The sequence below is a fragment of the Macrobrachium rosenbergii genome, chromosome 22 (assembly GCF_040412425.1).
Source record: "Macrobrachium rosenbergii isolate ZJJX-2024 chromosome 22, ASM4041242v1, whole genome shotgun sequence".
NCBI lineage: Eukaryota > Metazoa > Arthropoda > Malacostraca > Decapoda > Palaemonidae > Macrobrachium > Macrobrachium rosenbergii.
The window spans coordinates 2,601,416-2,615,181 of record NC_089762.1 but is presented as its reverse complement, the minus strand read 5'-3'; positions in this window follow the sequence as shown (position 1 = coordinate 2,615,181).

Below are 13,766 nucleotides of genomic sequence, written 5' to 3'. Positions count from 1 at the left end.
AGATAAATCGCAAATCAAAGTCAATAAATTGAAACATATGCTGGTTGTCGAATGCAATTTCAGTGATATGTTTTTAAGAAATACCCTGATGTCCTGAGAGCTATCTACTCATATCAGAAATATTAGTGTGTTATGATTATGAAATTATTATGTAATTATTACTAGTCACTTGATCCTTCATATTTCTGACATACGTTGGTTGTGCCAGTTTCTTTTCATTTTTGATTCATTTTAACATGTCAATTGTTAGTAGTCAGTTACTCACTGACAAGCAGTTTTTCCTTTTATGAACATTGAAAAAGTGGCATGGTTAATCTCAGACTCAGAGAGTATTAATAAATTACTCACAAAACACTTTTGGCACTCTTCTACCTTCACCTGTGATTCCAGATTAATGCAAAGTAAGGAAAGAGTGTCCTTCAGTCAATTTTCACGTACCGATTTTGGCTTCGGAAGCCCCCCCACAACCCCTCGGGTCCTAGGCTACCCCTAGAAAAATCTGGACTCTGTAAGGTAGCTAACTCTAGGTAGTTTTATTTTTATTAAACACTTGTTCCTTTTATCACTACTGGGCTATTGTCGTGCAGGACTTACACATTACCTGTGCCACAGTGAATTGTGCAGTCTGTTTTTTGCCTGCGGCAATGGCTCATAACTACCTGCCATGAGCCAGCCCTGAAGGAGTAAAGGAGAATTTGGTTGATGGCTGGACATGTGTGAAATAAGCCACATGCCTTTGGCAGCACGTTTAAATGATGAAAGAGCTCATTTTTAAGCTGTTTTTTTGAGTTATGGGTTTCAGTATGAGCATGGAAGAAGGAGACTACTGTACATTGTTCAGGCAGAACTGTGGCAATGTTTCCATCCTTCTCTGAGCAGAATCACATTTGGGCCAATACTCCAAAAGCAGTGGAGTCTAGGAAACTCCCACTTCTACTCCTCCGATGGAGACGAAGTCTCCCTCCTTGGGAGAGAAGTCACCGATACCTGACGTGAAGTGGATATAGCCACTGAATTTCCCTTCTGAATCAGGAAGATCTAGGGAGCAGCCTTCTGCTTTACATGAGACAGATACTTCAAATGAGAATCTTGCCTTTCCCATGCAGCAATCTTGTATTGAGGGGACCCGGATAGGGTCCACCTAATAGATATAGAGGGGAGAGATTGGACAGGGGATCACATTTCACAAGGAAGTAGCATATTTTCATTCATGAAAGTCTTTATAACTGTGTTGAAACAACCCAAAACTAGTAAACGTGTTAGACCACAGTCAACTTGCAGTCAACTACATGCCTGCTTTTTGAGCTAATAAAATAATGACTGTTGTAATAAGGTTTTTATTAAAGCCTATATGACATTAAATTCATATAGCCTAATAAATTAATGTGTAGGATTACCGTCAATCCATATAACCTTGGTTAAGTCTGACAATTTTCCCCACTACTAGTACAGTACTACAATGTACATAGTATCATGAGGCCTGCTGCAGTTTTAAGTGTTAACAGAGTGTTATAATGTTATTTAACAGTGTTATCAATAAGATCTCAAACCTCCTGGTATGCAGAACACTTAAAGGTAGTATTCTTCAATTTTACCAATATCAAATTCATACTATTATTAACCTTAGCTTAGCAAAGGTAGCTTAACTCTGGCATAACCTTCAGGAATGCTGATTTTTCTGTCTATCCCTCTCCACAGACTATGAAATACAGCTCAAGTCTTGGCAAGCTATGAAAGCCTAAGTTGTTCTTACAGTTTAGCCTAACTTAGGCTGTACAATGTAAATAAGCATGATGAATTATAGGTCAGTATGACTGTGACATGTTACAAAGCTTTATATATGTACCTCCTAGTAACAATTGCACTTGAAGCTGTACAAATAGCTTCTATATCATGGTTCAAATGCTTTGATCTGGTTCTGTACAGTATGTACAGTGTACTCTCCCCAAAATCACAACTGTATGAATATGAATTAATGCAGATTGTAAATAAACAGTTTCTCTTATAAGTCCTAGGAGTAGTCTTGTAGGTTCAAATATGCCTTAAAAATGTCTGCAGGTCAGTGTAGGATAGTCATGGCTGAATTTTATGCTAGGCTCTACCTAATTAAAGAGCTTCCAGTGCCTTTCAGAGCAATGTTTGCTGCAGTAGCCAAAACACCCATGTAGACCCTATTGGGAGCACTCTGCAACTTTCTGGAGTGTCACATTAAGGCTTGAAAGGAAGCATGAGCGGGCTCCAACATTTCACTACCTAGTGTAACCTCCCTATTGCTTTCTTCCCATATCAGTTGGGACCCTTTTTGAAGTCTGTTGTCACACAACTCACTGAATGAGCCCGCCAACAGAATTGCACAGTATACACTGTACTGTACTTGAAAAAGGGGAATCTGGAAAACTGTACTCCCCAGAGTTTCCTCCTCTTAGCCAAAGAAAGCTTAGTTTGAATCAGAGCCGCACAAACCTCCAGTCACTACTAAAGGACCCCTCTCCAACAACAGAAGAAAGGACAACGATAGCATCAGCACCCCTTTCAAAGCAAACAAGACACTCCTACCAGGGGAAAGAAAAATAAACTCTTGGACTGTGTATTACAAGGAAGGGAAGAGGTGGAACCCCATAGGACTTGCATGGTTGCAGCTTCTACAGCGTAACATGCAGTGGAAATCGTCCCCTTTTGGGGCAGTATAATTTTCAGTGAGCTAAGGTAGAGATGGTCTCCCCCTCCTCTAAAGCAGGTTTTTCCAAGAACCAGACTCCCTTTTAAAAGGGGGCCCATAGAGAAAGTTGGCTTTATTTGCCATCACTCTTCAGCTTCCCCCAAGAAGCATTCCTCTGAACAAAGGGTTATCTTTGACCCGTCAAATTTGAATAAACATAGTTTGCAAAAATTGTTATATGTATATACTTGTAACTGTTTTATGGGAGCTCAGGAGTGAAGAATTTTAACTGGTGGCCTACATAGATGATTGGTTAATCTGGAGAGTCACCAGAGAAGAGTGCTGACGAAACCTGAGAGTGGTAGTCGACAGACTCCAGTCAAAAGGTTTCTTAATAGGAACAAGTCCCACCTTGCATCCAGCAGTTTTTTTTTTAATGCTGTGACTTTGTTGGGGGCTACTCTTTGCAGCCAGCTGTCTCTTCCAAAACACTCAAACCGGAATAAGGAAGGATATAGAAGATTCCTTGCACAGGTCAGCTTTTCCAGATGACAGTTGGAACGAAGTCTGGGTCGGTCCACAGTTTTGGGTCCGTGGTAGATCTGATCCTGAGATTGTGACTGTAAGATTTAATGGAGTCTGGTACCCCTCAGGTTTGAGACCAAGAGTCTCATATATTGTTATATATTTCTTTGGACTAATTTTGTAGAATTTTCCACTTTTTGTAAAATTTATTGGACCTGATAAATAGGAAAAGATATCATAACTGGGCTTGGGCTTATATCCAAAGCTAAATAGTGGGAACTGTGGTAGGACCATCAACTACCCGATAATGTTCGGACCTGAGAGATATCAGATTGATATTTCAAGGGCAGAACTATTCTTCAGGGCTGGGTCACGGGTTCCAGGGGGTGTCTGGTTCTGGAGATAGGACTCAGCATTATATCCAGTTTGCCCGTAATATGATTAGGGTGGGGATGATTGTCTTCTTGTAACACTCTCGGTCCTAGCAAGTGGGTTTGGCTTACACTTGGGCCACTCTAATTATGTTGTGCCATCCCCTGTGGGGTAGGGTAGGGGGCGAACATTTGGGAGTTTGTTCTCACCTGTGCCATTGGTAGAAGAATAAACGCCATGAAAGGCAGATGATGTCTTGTTAAGGTTTTTGGGTTTAATTTTTTTATGTGCAGCATATGTTTTAATCTGTATGATAAGTAAAATCAAAGAGTCATGTATATACCCCTGGATCCTTTAATGGTACTGACTCGGCACAGTTGACGACCGCTGAAACCTCCTCTTGACATCTTTTGTCTAGAAAAAATAAAATAAATTCTTAGTGTAATTACTCTGGAACCTATGCTCCAGTACAGAGCAAACCAAAAAAAGTAAATAGTGTCTTGACCCAACCTCGACTCACTTCGACTCCCTATTTGGGTGTGGAAGTTGGCCAAGGTTTCTTACCTTGGAAACAGAATGGAAAATTTCAGCCCTAAAGTTAGAAATTACATATTAAACAGACATTCAACGGCAGAAATGTCGTTTAGACTGATAAAAGATGTGGCTTACATATACAATACAGAATTGAAAATGCTACAAGAAAGAACAGGGATGTCTATAAAAGGGGTTAAATTAGAACTGAAAGTGAGAGGAATTGAAGATCCTGCTAAGAAACTTACTGTACATATGCCTCGATAACAAGAACTAATAATGAAACAAAAATACATACAGATAGAAGTAACAAAATGCAGCAAAATAAATCTCAAGAAGGAATTAATGCTTTACAGAAAAAACTAAAATGATAAGGAATCAAGAAACAGGTACAAAGGATGTGGGTAACATTTTATCAAATTCATTTGAAATGTTAATGCAGATATGAACACAAGATGATACTACTACAGAAGTAACAGAGGAAAGTCGTGATGGACTGGAAATTAAAGGTAAAAAGAGACTTTTACACAAGTGACTTACCAAGCAATTATGTAGCTACAAGCTTCCTACCATGGCAGTCCAAAAATTCGGATACCGCGGTGGCGCTACCATCGCTAGTTTAGGTGACAGGGACCCGCCCACCATTGGGACCGACAGGTACAACTCAGCGGGAAACATCAATTCGTTTTCTGCTGGCTCCCGATCAACATCAGTGGTTTTGTGCAGTCCCTTTTCATCATCCTTTGGGTTTTTGTTCCAGTTTTGGTGAAGTATTCTTTTTTTGTGTGGCTTTGTTTTGTTAATTATTCTGTTACCTTTGGTTAACACAATTTCTAATAATTTAGTATGTCAGCTGTAGTTCTTCTAATGTTTGGTACTGCACCGAAGGTTGCAAAACTAGATTAGTTTTAAGTATGATTCTCATGCTAAGTGTCAAATGTAGGAGGCAGGAGTGTAGTAAAGATGTTACTCGCTCAGAGTGTCAGGATTGGGATGATCAACAGTGGAAGGTTTTTAAATCTCATTCAGAAAAGCTTGATAGAGATAGGAGAAGGAAGGCGGCTCTTAGAGCTGAAAATAGAGCTAGTTTAGAGGCTATTCCTTTGCCTTCTATGTCTCCCATCCTTAGCCCTCCTGCTGTCTTACCACATACTCCTTTACCAAGTTCCCATGGTTCTGATATCAACATCATTGCCAGTCTCGAATCTAGGTTCGATAGGAATTTTGAGTTTTTGGCCAACACGGTCATGGAATTAGGTATGTCTTTTAAAGCTTTTGTTGATAAAGCCTCAAGTGTTCCCAGTGCAAGTATAGACGAAGGTCCCCGTCCCATTCCCCTGCACTGGGAAGAAGACGTACTGAAGGTCAAAGGAAGGCTGGTAGGATTTCCCCACAGGCAGTCGTCCCCTCCGTCGAGCCTGTTGCCCAGTCCCAATCTGCAACAGAGCACCATTGGAAAGGCGCCTCTTTCAGTGCTTGTCATCTGAAGTCAGATTCAGACTGTTCTTCACCTGAGGGAAGGTGACGGCGGCGCCGCTCTTCTGCCTCTAGGCCTTTAAAGAGGCACTCTGCCATGGTAGACATCTCTGCTCCTCTTGTCAAGAGGTTTAAGGAGGTCAGTTTGAGTCCCGAACCCTCCTGCAGTTTCGCTGTTCCGCCTCCTTCAGCACTTCATCGTCAGTCGACTTGGGATAGTCTGGAGTCTCTCGGACCTGTAGATTTACCTGTTTTGTCACTTAAGTGCCTGTCTCCTCAGTCTAAGCACTCCCTTGTTCCTGAGCACTTGGCGCCAGCTGCGCCGCCTCAGGCTTCCACGCCAGCTGCTCCGTCTCAGGCTTTCATGCCAGCTGTGCCACCTCAGGCTTCCACGCCAGCTCATTCAGCGCCAACTGTTGACCGCTCGGCGCCAACATCTCGTCCACATTCATCAGCCCAAGAAGATTCTTCTTTGCCCCCAATTTGTCACCAACTAGACCAACTTGACTGGTCGGTGGGAGCACTAGCAAGGAAGATTAAGGACTGTTCAGTCCTGGCAGAGGACTTTGCTTCTGACTGGTTGAAACAAGGCAGTTAGGGATGGCTCAGCAGAATTAGCCTCACTGTATGCAATGGGCTCTCTGAAAAGTGAGAGCTGTGGTGCTCTTTCACTGCAAAAGGAGTTTCCATGATTCAGGAGTTGGTCCTCTTGTTTTCTCCTCTTGATAAGACCTACCTCTTCCCTCAAGACACCATTAAAGAGATGTTGTCGTCTTTACAGAAGAAATCAACTCATGATTTGCTGGCTCAATACACGAAGCGCCCTAAGGTGGCTCCTGTGGTAGTGCCTAAGTCTCTCTCTCCGTTGCAACCCCAGCCCTGTCGAGGAGGACAAGCCAGACCCCAGTCTAGACCACATTCCAATCTACGTCCCCCCCCTCGAGTTCTTCAAGAAGTCGTCTGTCAAACCGACTGCTAAGTGAGAACTGTCCTTTGCCCCGATAGGTGCCAGGTTGCACTGATTTTGGGAGGAATGGAGTCACAGAGGATCAGAACCCTGGGTAGTGCAAGTATTGAAGAGGCTACTCAATTCCTTTCAAAGAAAAACTGCCTTTATCCAAGTCACCAATCACCTTGATGGCTTACTCGGCAGGGTCCGAGAAGTTTTTGGCCCTTGCTCAAGAAGTCGAGTCCCTTCTCTGCAAGGGAGCAGTGGAGGAAGTAGTGGACCAGTCATCAGAGTGGTTCTGCAATGGGTTTTTCATAGTCCCCAAGTCATTGGGGGGCTGGGGACCCATACTGGATGTCAGCACCCTAAATTTGTTCATGGTGAAGATGATAAAGTTTCACATGGAAATGAACCGATCTGTCATGTCCTCTCTACATCAGGAGTGACTGGATGGCCACCCTGGACATGCAGGACGCCTATTTTCACGTTCCCATCCATCTGGACTAAGGGAAGTTCCTGAGGCTCATTTTTCGTGGAAAAGTTCTCCAGTTTCAGGGGCTGTGCTTCAGCCTTGCCACAGCCCCACAAGTCTTCACTTGAATCCTCGCTCATCTTGGCAAGTGGCTTCACCTTCTCGGGATCAATGTATCCCTCTATTTGGATGAATGGATTCTCTGCTCTCCATCGGAGGAACAATGCGTGAAGGACTTGAAAAGCACTCTCTGCCTAACACAGGAGTAAGACATTTTGATCAATTCTCAAAAATCTCAGATGACTCCGACTCAAAGAATTCTCTCTTTGGGAATGACTCTGGACTCTTGAGCTTTACAGGTTTTTCTCCACCCCACAAGAGTCGAGTCCTGTCTCCAAACTGTCTGAGAGTTTCTCAGTCTCACGACCTGCTCAGCTCTTCAATGGATGAGCCTCCTGGGCACCTTGGCCTCAGTGGAACAGTTCTTGAAGTTGGGCAGGCTTCACAGGCCTCTCCAATTTTACCTGAAGGCAAATTGGTGCAGGAAGACTCAGTCGGACTCAGTCGTCTTCCTGTCACTATGGAGATCAGGGAGAATCTTCGTTGGTGGTTGTCAGGGGAAAAGCTTCAGGAAGGAATTTCTCTCCTCCCTCTGAACCGCAATCTAGAATTCTATTCTGAGCTTCAGACGTAGGTTGGAGAGCTCTGCTACGGAGTCAGAAGGCCTCCGGGACCTGGACATTGGATCAGAAGTTGCTACACATAAGTGTCAAGGAATTAAAAGCTATTCACCTGGGTCTTCAGGCCTTCTCTCCGCTAGTCTCAGGCAAAATCGCAGCAATCTACGCTGACAACACTACAGCGCTTTGTAGGTCCGCAAGAAGGGAGGCACCCACTCCTTCACTCTCTGCGAGGCAGCGAAAGACCTCCTTCTCTGGGCGGAGCAGAATCAAGTCGAGCTTCTCCCTCGCTTCGTTGAAGGAAAAATGAATGTCCTGGCAGACAAGTTGAGCCGCGGTTACCAGGTACTGCCGAAAGAGTGGACCCTAGACTCCAAAGTCTGCTTAGATCTTTGGAAGCTTTGGGGCAAGCCTTCAATAGATCTCTTCGCAGTGTGGAGGAACCACCACCTTCCTCTCTTTTGCTCCCCAGTCCTGGACCCTCTTGCATAGGCAACGGACACCATGCTCTTGGACTGGACAGGTCTCGACATTTATGCCTTTCCTCCCCTCGGGTTGATCAGAGAGGTGCTGAACAAGTTCACGTCACATCAAAATGTCTCATTGACACTCTTCGCACCATTCTGGCTGAGAATGGAAGGGTTTCCGAACCTGCTGCAACTGCTTGTGGATTTTCCAAGGCTCCTTCCACAAAAACATTCGCTGCTGAGACAGCCCCACTTCCTCAGGTGCCATCAAGGATTGTCTGCTGTGGCCTTGATAGGATTCAGACTGTCAGGAGCCTTGTCAGAGCGAAAGGTTTCTCGCGAAGGGCTGCAGAAGCTATTGCTAGATGTCAACGACGAGCTTCTTTTAACAGGCTCTACCAGTCTAAGTGGACAGTTTTCAGAAGATGGTGCGGACAGAATAACATCTCTTCAGAAACCTTTGTGAGCCAGATAGCAGACTTCTTACTCCTCATGAGGACCTCAAGGAAGTTGTTGCCCTCTACGATTAAGGAATACAGATCAATGCTTAGCTCAGTGTTCAAGCATAGAGGCCTTAACCTGTCCGCGAATCAGGATCTTAGCGACCTCATCAGATCCTTCGAAACTTTCAAGTTAGAGAGGCCAGGTGCAGTCTCCTGAAACTTGGATGTCGTATTGAAGTGGCTCTCAAGCTCCTCCTTTAAACCACTATGTTCAACTTCTTTCAAGTCTCTCACCAAGAAGACTCTCTCTCTCTTGGTTTCCTCGCCAAGGATGAGGATGTTTGCCATCCCTGGCCCTGCTCATTCGTCATTAAAAGCTTGATGGACGTTCTCGGGCCAGAGGAAGAGGAGAGACTTTTTTTGTCCTGAAAGGGCCTCACGGCACTACCTCCTTAGGACTGAAAAGATCAGGGGACCCTCGAACAACCTCTGGTGCTCCGTGAGGAACCTTTCATGCCCGCTTTGAAAAAACGCTCTTTTTTCCTGAGAAGTCTGATTTCAGAAGCTCACTTTCCTTGCATTTCGGCACAGTGTGTCCTTGTCGTCTATTCTGCAGTCAACATTCTGGAGGTTTAAGTCAGTTTTTGTGTCGCACTACCTTAAGGATGTCGAAATAGTGTTCGAGGAGAACCTTAATAAGTTAGGGCCTTTATCCGTGGCTGGCATGGTGTTGGGGGAGGCTATCTGTCTCTCTACCGTCTCCTCGCCTTGCTGTAAGGTTGTTGAGTTTAAGGGAGACTTGGAGGTACTGTGTACCTGGAGTACCCGCCCATTTTTAATGGTTGGGGTTGTGGTTTTTAATTTTGGTGGTGGGTGACAGCGCTGTTTTTTATTCTGGTCTATGCCAGAGCAAGGGTACTGTTTTGTCTTTGCCATTCATTGGTGAACTTCCATGGCTGCAAAATACCCACTCAGTAGGGGCCATACTGCCATGCCCTCTATAGGTTAAGATGAGCGCCGACTGAGGCAGTAATCACCTGCAGCAGCTCTCGTACCAGGTAAGGTGCAACAAGCATTTCCAATGCTAGCAACCTTTCTAGTTTAAAATCATTATCTTTATTAATGTTTTGGATGGGAATACAGTATGTCCATGTAGCCTTCCACCTCTCAATGTGGAGTCAGTTATGTAATTACTTGGTAAGTCACTTATATAAAAATGACATTTTTATGATAAAATAAAGTTTTATACATACTTAGCAAGCAATTACATAATCGGAAACCTCCCTCCACCCCAAAGATGGACATCAGGGCTCAAACGAATTGATGTTTCCCGCTGAGTTGTACCTGTCAGTCCCGATAGTGGACGGGTCCCTGTCACCTACGCTAGCGATGGTAGCGCCAGCACGAAATTTGAATTTTTGGACTGCCGTGGTAGGAAGCTTGTAGCTATGCAATTGCTTGGTAGGTATATATAAAACTTTATCATAAAAATGTCATCTTTAGAGAGAACACCACCCAAAATGAAAAACCAGCCATTATCAGAGCAACGTCAGTTAAACCAAAGACAAAGGATATAAAGAAAGAACAAAAACAAGCCAAGAATATACTTTTATCTCCTAAAATAGTAGTAAAACCAATGGATGCAGACATCCAAAACACTGAAGAAGTAGAATAGAACCATACCATAGATAAAATTGATTATGTCAAGGGAGAGGAGATTACTCCATCACCAATAATTGGTACAAGCACAAATGAAACAAGAAATGGACATGAAAACACACGTGGATGTAATGATTGTTTTGTTGAATTGTGCAATGATAACAAAAATATAACAAAAGATGGTTTAGCAAACATCATAAGAAATTTTATGAAATATAGAAAAAAAGAAACCACGGATTTAATTACCCATGAGAAAGGTTGCAAGTGCGTTGAGCACTTAGTATATTATAAAGTAAAACAGATGAAAGCCATGAGTAAATTATTAGAAAAATCTTAGTTGATAATACATGAAAGATACTAAAACTCTACCACTATAACACAATATTTTCAATAGCTATATTATACAATGGAAAGTAAATGGTCTACAGACCAGATTACACCTGGGAGAAATACAAAGATTATTAAAAGAATACGAACCAGTGATATTATGTTTACAACATGTCAGCAAAACAATATCAGCAATAGGTAGATATGCCGTAGCATTTACATCTGGAGAGGAAGAAGGAAATTTAGGTACTGCCATGTATGTACATAGCAAAGTGTATTATGACAAAGTACCTGTAAACTTTACTGACCTGCAGATAACAAGTATTAGAATACGAATGAAAAATGAAAATTATGTAATTTATAATTTATACAACCAACCTAATAAAAATTACGACGTTGATAAACTTAATTATTTAACAATGCCAAAGAACCTACTTTAATAGTAGGCGATTTTAATGTCCTCAACCCAATGCGGGACTGTAATTGTACAAACTCAAATAGAGCAGGAAGTAAAATAGAAGAGTTCATAGATTCAAACATGTGCTGTATAAATAACAAAATCAGGGCATATTTTTCAAAAATGACATTTTTATGATAAAATGATGTTTCATTATACTTACCAAAACACTGTAAAAGCTTTTATCTCTTTAAAATCGACACGTCCGAGATATAAATTTTCAAACTTTGTTTGGAACGCTGATACAATTGGCGGGAGACCCAACCCCACCGGATGTCGGTGGGGGTAGCGTGGCAGGAGACATACCCATAAACCCAGGTCAGTTTCATTCTCGGTATACACAATTAGTGAAAACCTGAGATAACGTCTCCCCCTGCGGGGAGGAGGAGGCCTTTACGTTACAGTCATAGTACAATAGACAGCTTGGATTGAAATACAGTTGATGACTTGCACACCAGTGAGCATTTCCCAATATTAATTTCATTATTACAAAATAATCCCGCCCAAGCATATCCCTCAGTATAACATATCTAGCGAATTGGGAACTACTGTATATGAATTCCACACTAGGCATATCCCACTATTTGAGTATGTACAAGATCATAATGAAACAAATAGATTTCTTGTTGATTTCATTAAAAATTCTGCCGATAAAGCAGTACCAAAATCAAAATCTCGTCCAACAAAACACAAAGTCCCATGGTGGTCTGAGAAGCTAACAGAATTTAATAAAAATAAAACACCAAATTGGAGGATGGTTAGATCATTTGAATAGAAAGTTTAGGAAAATAAATAAAACATTACTGATATTAGAAGAAAATTGACAAAAACTGACTGTATTATTTTTAGAAATTGATACATTAAAACCTCTATATAACAAAATATCAGCAAAATTTAAAAGAGAAGTAATTCAAGGAAGAATCATTTCATAAAGGAAATATGTATCAGATCTCTCAAATAATACTCCGACACAAAAAATATGGGAAAAATTCAGGAAAATAAATGGTACCCATGCAGGATTCATTTATGTAACTTACTTGGTAAGTTACTTATATGAAAATGAGTTAGGACCCTCCTGTCCTGAGCTCTTTATATTCTGTTACTGTGCCAACAAGCACTACGAGTATTCTGGCCAATACCAACTATAAGAGATTTCTTTGTAATTGGGTGATTGGTTGGTCTGTTTTATGGGTACCATTTATTTTCTTGAATTTTTCCCATATTTTTTGTGTCGGAGTATTATTAGAGAGATCTGATACATATTTCCTTTATGAAATGATTCTTCCTTGAATTACTTCTCTTTTAAATTTTGCTGATATTTTGTTATATAGAGGTTTTAATGTATCAATTTCTAAAAATAATATAGTCAGTTTTCTTATGTCTAAAACCTGTTATGTACAGTAGTTCCTTGGCTTCCGGCAGGGATCTGTTCCAGTGCCTTGCCATAAGTTCGCACCTATGGCACCGTAACTTGATGTTGCATCAAGTTACAGAGCCGTAAGCACTGTTAACCTTATGCCTATTCTTGCCGTTAGTGCAGTTAACAGCACTTCTGGTGGTGTAACTTGATGTTGCATCAAGTTACAGTGCCGTAAACGCTGTTAACTTGATGCCTATTCTTGACGTTAGTGCAATCAACGGCGCCGTAACTTGATGCAACATTCAGCGTGTAAGATCAAATCCGTGGTGAACAGTCGGTGACGACTGTGTATGTACAGTATATATATATATATATATATATATATATATATATATATATATATATATATATATATATATATGTGTGTGTGTGTGTGTGTGTGTGTGTGTGTGTGTGTGTGTGTGTGTACACAGGTATACATATATATATACAGTAAATGTGTATAATAATTACTGTAGGTTATTTAGTTAAGAGCAATAAAATAGGGATGATTTAAAGAAGTCAGGTCCACGTACATTTTCTCCATTTACCCCAACTGAAACTAGGGGTATGGATTGGAAGATGGAATGGGGGACTGCATGTGAGAGCAATATCAATGTCTAGATACCTAGTATACTTTGAAACCCATCAAGATTCAAGCCTATCATTTATTTTCTGTCAGTAACTGTTACATGTCTAGTGGTGTTCTTAATTTTACTGTCCTTAATTTTCACCATTGATATCTAATACTCAAGTATTTTTACAGTCCTTAATTATCACCATTGATATCTAATACTTAAGTATTTCGAAAAAGTATGAAAAAGAATTTGCATTTTGAAATGTATACATAGTTATTTCAAAAAAGTATGAAAAAGAATTTGCATTTTGAAATGTATACATAGTATCTTCATGGCCCCTTTCAAAAGTTAAGTTTATGGTCTTTCTATCTTGCTTTCCTGTGCTTACTTTTGATTTATTCAGCACTAATGGATTTGAAATGTAGCATGACAATATAAACATTAGGTTCACTATATAAAACCACTGAAGATTGAAATAATGAGCATCAAACTCTAAAATATGATTTAAAAATTTATTTTGCTATCACACAGCAATACCAGTGAGATAAAAGGAAAACGTGAACTATGAAAGCTTACTGAACAAAAAAAAAAAAAATTCTGGTTCAAACAAATTGTCATTTATGTTCCCTACTTATTTGTAGGAGTTTGGAGTCATAAGAAAATGCTGGAGATACCAAAAATATCTTACCATGAAACAATATTGACAGTTAACAGAGGTATTAAGAGATATCCATCAAACCAGTGGCTTTAAGACTATAAAGGCTTTGGAGAA